Genomic DNA, 7,442 nt, shown 5'->3' with positions numbered 1-7,442 from the left:
ATGTTATGTAGGCAGATATACATTTTATATATAGGTAGTTAAGTTAGTTTTAAAGGTTAAATTAGCTTATTTGAAGTCTTTTAATATTGTTAAGATTAATGTAAGGAGATCTCCTAATATTTGTTTTGCTATTCTGAGATATCATCAGAAACCCACACTTTAAGATTAAATCGTCCCCTGCCTGCTATACGACCAAATCTCAAAATATATGATCATTGGAGATTCAATCTTAATTAAAAATAATAAGGTTAAGTTTCCAATAAATATAAATTTTGAAATGTGGCCGTATAGCAGGCAGGGGACGAAGTAGTTAGGTATGTATTTAGAGGTGAAGTATCTATCGACCGTGATGATCCACTTGTTTAAAATGTAGGGTAGATAAGTATTTTATTATTGCGTTCTACATTTTTCTAAAGTGATGCGCTCAATTATCTCTTCTTCTGACTGTACATACTTATAAAAATCTATACTAATATTATAAATACGAAAGTATGTCTGTCTGTCTGTTACCTCTTCACGCTTAAACCGCTGAACCGGTTTAGTTAACATTTGGTACAGAGATAGTTTGAGTCCCGGGGAAGGACAGGGTAGTTTTTATCGCAGAAATCATCCTTTAAGGGGGTGAAAAGGGTGGTGGAAGTTTGTATCGAAAATTGATAAAAAGCATATCATTGGATAAAAATTAAGCTACCCAAATTACTAACTCCACGCAGACGAAGTCGCGAGCAAAAGCTAGTAATTTATAAAAATAATTAAGTAACATGCGCAAAACACGGATGGTTGACAATAGTGTCTCTATCTTTGGTGTCACCTATAATAAGAAGGAATTAATACATATATAAATGTTCTAAAATTATACGAAAATAGAGTAACTAAATAAGCATAAGTATTAACGACCTGTAAATTAATTTACGCTGCCAGCTCTTGATCTACATTTAAAGAATTTATATTAAACTTAAAACTATTCATCATTTAGTGTTCCACTATTCCACCGAGAATGACAACCAACCTCATAGATAGCGCTACTCTTATCGACTAGCTATTACAGTAAAAACAATACACAAGCCACTAACATAAGTTGTCGCAGAGGACGCTGTGATAGTCGAGCCTGTTTCTGAGACTTTATTGTTATTTATTTTATTTCAATACTATAACCAAAACATTTTTTTTTTATAATTTGGAAGGATTTTTACCGTGAGTATCTATCAAAATTAAGATGCGTTTTATCTATCGAGCAGTAACTTGGTGAAAAGGTTCTATAAAATTTATCTACTTATTAATATGTACTTATCTTATTATAACTAATGTAAAGGGCTATAAAAACTAATCTTGTTTAAAAGACGGCACTTTTGTGATAGGTAGTCCCATCTTCAGAGATCGCGCGTACCGATTTCGGATTTTGGAAGTCCGTTATTAGAGATTTCAGAAATTTTGTAGGTAATAGGTACCTATGGTACCTTAGTTTCAAAACAAGACAACTAATTAAAGAAGTGGCCAAGCGGTCTCCGCCCACAGGCTCTCCTTGTTGATGATTAATTTTCCTAGCAAAATAACAGTGCACTCGTTTAAAAGTCGTTTAGATTTGTATAAAATTAATTAAAAAAGAGCGCAAGATTCATCTAAAATCAAAAAATTCGAGTGATTTTGAACCATAATGCACTATAGATTGCTGGGTACTTTATTAATGAATACCTAGATGTTTTTACATGAAATAATATAACCTTCAGACTTCCACGTGTAATGAGGATAGTATGCCGCGTGTAATGCCATATAAAACTATTGAACACACGTTTTACATAACTATTACTAATAATATTGGAGTCATGGGCATAGAACATTTATTGTGCCTGTAAGTGTAAGTAGATTTAAAACGCTTATTCCATATAATTTTTTGTTTTACTTCATGATATAGATTTCAAATAATTGTTCTTAAAAATTTCAAATACTTTTAATTACTTTTTTATTATTTTATTAATTGTTAATTACCCAGCTTAATAAAAGTATTAACAAGTAGCAAATAAACTTAATAATTAACTATATATAGTCCTCCTCATCGTTTTCGATGACGGCGACCCTAAATAAACATTATGGACGTTGTCTAGCGTGAGCCTAATGTGGCTGGCCAGGCCGAACTTGCTACCGAAAAACGCAGCGCGGGAATGCCTCCAACAAGGTAGAGTGTAGACCGATGATTTGGTAAAGATAGCGGGGGTGGCGTTGGTTGTATATTGCGGCTGGTCAGGACCAGGTTTGTCAAACTTTTGAAGGGAAGAGCCAACCGCCGTACAAATCTCAGTTATAGGAATCTCAAAGAGCCACAAAAGTTAATTTCAGTGGCAGTGCCTCTAATTGATATTTTTGGGCGTCTTGCAGAGCCGCAGCTGCAGGTCAAAAGTGCTGTTTTGTGTCTAGCTCATATGACGATGAAAACAATAGTCAATTCACCCATAGTTTTAGTAGTTTTAAAATACAGAGAGCTCAAATTTCTACATGATCCAATATTACTATTCTGTTGATAGTATGTACATCTGTGTTGCTCGGGGAAATTTCGCACGTTCTACTTTCAGGAATTCGGTTGTAGGTACCTAATTTTGCCTTTGGAAAGACCGGCTTGTCCACTGGCATTTACCGCCAGTAAAGCCATTATTAGGTTTCCTAATTTCCTTCGACGTATTTATTATTCTTTAGGCGTGGGAGTGAGTGTGAAACCGGTCTGACCTAGCTATAGTCTATTACAAGTTACAACATACAAATTGGAAATTTAAAGAAAGGCTAGATAATGGGCGAAAATCCTACAAAAATGCTACCCTAAAAAGGACACGAGACGTTAAAAATACAAGGGGTGGCGAGACACGGGCCAGCCTATTCGTTTGTGCTACGATAACGTAACGCTTTTTGTCTCTCTGTCACTTACCTAGCGATTGGGGTTTTGGCTAGGCAGTCTAGGCACCCACCTAATAAAATGGGTGACCGATGAATATACATACATATATTTTTTTATTTTATTTATATAGAAAGTATACCTATCTACATCGTTATTAAATATTTCGTTTACGTTTTTTTTTTGTTTTTTAAATATTGTATGTATATCCTAATACCTTAGGCTTATGTTTGTTGTATATAAATTTTCTGTTACATATATATTTTATGAACCTCCAGGTCCTTTTTGTAGTAAGATCTATGTGCGTACTATGGACTTTTGACATATGTATCATATATGACTGTATGTGTTCTAAATAAATAAAATAAAATAAAATATATATTTACCTCACAGTCACAGCTGACATGACTCTACCCATCCGTAAAAGCAGAGCCACGGGTAAATATTGAAGGTTCCTATCCCGGTAATTGAACGAGCATCCAAATATAACGAGTAACCTAAACTTACCGAACGTGCCTCCGTCCGTGGACCGTGGACGTCCGAACTTTGAACCGGTTTTCTAACGAATGAGCGCACTATCAAGTCTTTAGAAGGGCTTTTCTTGTAATAGAGTCTTAAGCGAGCTTTGATTTAAGTTGATGTTAGATACCTTGTGAGAGCGCATAAGGGATGCTGCTGGGATATGTTTTAAGACATGACACTTATAATGAGGTCATCTTAAACAGGGACCTTCTTTGATAACCATAAATTAGATAGTATAATTCATTGCTATTATGTAAATATGTAGGCTCCTAGTATTTTTTTCCAAATAACACTTTTAAATTCTCATTCAATTGTTATAAATGTTATGTTGTTACTTGTAGATTGATACTTGATAGTATTGATATATATTATCTCTACCAAGTTTATATTCCAGCATACCTGAACTACATACCTACCTACCTACCTTTCACTACCTAATGCTATTAATTTACATCAAGGTAGGTTCATGTACAGTACAGTCATCAAAATCAGTCAATTATTTTTTGCACACAACTGCACATGTAATACGTAGGGGAAGAGGGGGGACAGTGGATCAGTTTTTGTTTTGAGGCACACAGCCCAGCAAAAACACATTTTATGTCCGTTTTTTTTACTCATATTAATAAGGAGTTATTAAGGCATAAATAAAATGCGCTATAGAAGGCACATAGGTGGAATTTTAGGCCACAGAGTGCCTTTAAGAAAAAATGGGAATTGGTCCACTGTTCCCCATGTCTGGGGAACCTTGGATCAGGGCATTGGGAACTATGGACCATAGGGGGAACAGGGGATCATATGTATTAACTTACATAAAATACCGTCATAAATCAACAAAAGTTATGTTTTATTATGGAAAATATAAATTCAAAAAAGAAAACTTAAAGACAATACTCTATGTCATAAAAAATTATACTTAACGTTAATTTTAACATTACTTATTACAATCTGTAATATAGGCACTAATTTCTTCCAACAACATAAAATCACAGCAATCAGGCAGCCTTATAGGCAGTTTTTAGTTTCACTAGTTTACAAATAATCATACAAATATAATATAATCAGTCTAGGTGAGGTAGCCAGTTTCCTAGGTTTACATAATCAGTCTAGGCTAAGTAGCCAGTTACCTAGGGTTACAAATCAACTATTAAAAATTATTACAATCGACTTTACCAATCAAGCCTTACGTATTGACAATAATGAGACCTATCGCTAAAGTCTAGGTATGGTAGTCTATTAAATGTGGGTAGGTACCTTAGATTCCTAGACTTTAGCGTACGTCAATACGACTAAAGTCGTAACGAAATACGTAATACCCTTGCTGTCTTTTCGTTTGCCCCGCAAAGGACGGCTGAGCGAATATCATTTTTATATCACTTATCGCTACAACTGCCAAGTCAGGTACATTTGGCATTCGAAATGTATTCATTTGTTTAGCGCATTTGCGTAAAAAACTAACTTCAGCCTCTTTATTTATCAGTCTTAAAACTTTTCCGACGTAAAAGACATCCTTATTTTTATTCAATCGGAAAATTACTAGTATAAATTGTCCTTCTTGCGGCATATTTTCTAATGGCCGAAAATTGTTCGAGTCAATGATATTACTATCAGAGCTGACTTCTTCCTCCAATGAGCAATCTTCATCAGAATGGAGACTTATATTTTCCACGTCTTCTTCGCTCGAGTCGCTCTGAAGGACTTTTCTTTTTGTGGCTTTTGTTACCTTTGTCTTTGTCTTATTTTTAGCCAATTGCCTAGCTTCTATTTCATCCTTATTTGGTGTATCCGTGGCAATCATTGATTTGCCTTTGCGTCGTGGTTTTCTGTTGATTCCTGTTTTTCTAGGACCTGCTTTAGGCAAGCCTCGCATTTCAAACGGACTGATGAACTGGCTGGATGTTCCTGGTTTATTTAAAATCATTGGTGTTTGTGGTGGTGGTGTTGCAGGTTTTTCGTCATTTTTACGGGGCGTTATTGGCAATGACTCTTCTTGGATATGCATCTCAAGTTGCACGGTAGTAATAACTGTTTCTGCATGCTCAGATATTGAGGAGCTTGAAGATCGGCGCCGGCGTTGCTCGGAAATAGAGTTGTTACTAGCAATTTCAAAACTGAATTGGCCATCATTCCGGGCTTCTGCATTTTCATTTACATGTGTTATAGGGTTGTCATTTTCCAGTGGTCTATCAGACACCTCACTTGGGGCAAAGTCAACATCGGTGAAGATATCTCTATTATATGGAAAAATACCTGTATTTTCAAAGGAACTGCATATATTGGCGGGTGTCATGGATTTTATGTGCGCTTCCTTTACGCATTCAGCGACGTTGTATATTGAAAATGTTTGGCCAGGGTGCCGCATCATCCAGTTGTCCACTGCTGCGTTGTACGCAGTTTTAAACGGCTTGAATAGAGCAACATCTAGTGGCTGTAGTTTCCCAGTGGAATGCGGTGGCACTGTCAACACTGTAACGCCATTATCTTTAGCTAAATTTAAAGCTTGTAGACTTATATGGGCTTCATAGTTGTCCATTATCAAAAGGCTGGGATTGTCTTTGCTACTTTGAGTTATGGCGATGAAATGTTTCATTGTAGCTATGAACAATTCCGTATTCATCCACCCAGACTGACTAGCTAAGCCTAGAGTTCCAGCTGGGGCACCGGTTATCATGTGGTCCTTAAAATGAACTCGTGGAAATATCATAACCGGTGGCAACGCATATCCGGTGGCATTGATAATGCAACAAGTTGTTACCAGTGTTCCTTTTTCAGCGCTCGTTACTTTGCTGACTTGCTTTTGACCTTTCGGGGCTAGCACCCTTGCAGACTTTTGTACAGTGACAGTATTGGTTTCATCTAAGTTATACACCCTTGTCCCGTTGCCAAAGTTCGCATTTCTAGACATTGCCTCTCTTAAGTTGTCGAAGAAGATGTTGACATTGTGACGATTAAAGGCAGTTGCCCGACTAAGGCTACACCCTTCTGGTGTTCTCAGGCTTAGCACCGTATGCCTTTTACGGAAACCATAGAACCAATCGGTACCAGCAGCTTGAGCTTTGTGCCAATTTTGGGGTATTTTCAGATTATTTGTACAAGCTAGTTCATACGCTAGCATGCGCACATCATTTGGGGTTAAACCGTAGAACATTTGACTACATTTAATAAGGTATTCTACTAACGTCAGTTCCTGTTCGGCTGAAAATACTTTATTCACAGCATAATTGGGAGTGAATCTCATCCTTTCTTTAGGCACCTCAGTAGCTTTTTTAAAATAACGATGTAAGGTTGAATATGGTATGCCAGTTAATTCGGCCACTTTCCTCTTTTTGTTGCCTTGGTTGATAAGGTTTATAGCATTCTGCATTTGCTCTTCAGTGTGGAGACCTATGCGTGTCTTTCTTACGTGTGTTCTGGGCATGATGATACCTAAAAACAAGTTTATAATTTAGTTTCCGAATAATAAATTGTCATGGGGAACATTGGACACTCAAGGGGAACACTGGACCAATATCCACTGCTCCCCACAAGGAGATGGCCCATTGTACCCCAAAAACCGTTACAGTAAGAATAATTCACCAAAAAAATTAAATATGTATTAATACACTCAAAACACCAATGAGCACAATTTGCAATCACAAAATAACAGGATAAAACAAAAACACATTCAATAACACGCGTGAATTTGCCTACAAACATTTTCAAAAAATATGTAAAATAAATTTTACGTACTGTGTTGTTCGACCGGCAGCCATAACGCACCCTCCTTGTGCCTGAGTTCGCGGGCGACTGGCGCAGTGCGGGGCCTGTCGAGACGAGTTTACAACCACGCGTCGGCGTTTCTATGTGTGCGTAAACGATGGCGCTAGATAGTTTTATTCACTGTTCCCCGTGATCCACTGTCCCCCCTCTTCCCCTACACGCGTTTATAAAGGTATCCATATTAGATATGCATTCTACGCTACGCATACTATGTATAATGCGTAATTACATATAAATACCTACATATATCTTGATTACCTATAAGGGTTGTTCGATATATTGA

The sequence above is a fragment of the Cydia strobilella genome, chromosome 18, assembly GCF_947568885.1.
Source record: "Cydia strobilella chromosome 18, ilCydStro3.1, whole genome shotgun sequence".
Classification (NCBI taxonomy): Eukaryota; Metazoa; Arthropoda; class Insecta; order Lepidoptera; family Tortricidae; genus Cydia; species Cydia strobilella.
Note: the sequence above shows the minus strand (reverse complement) of the source record.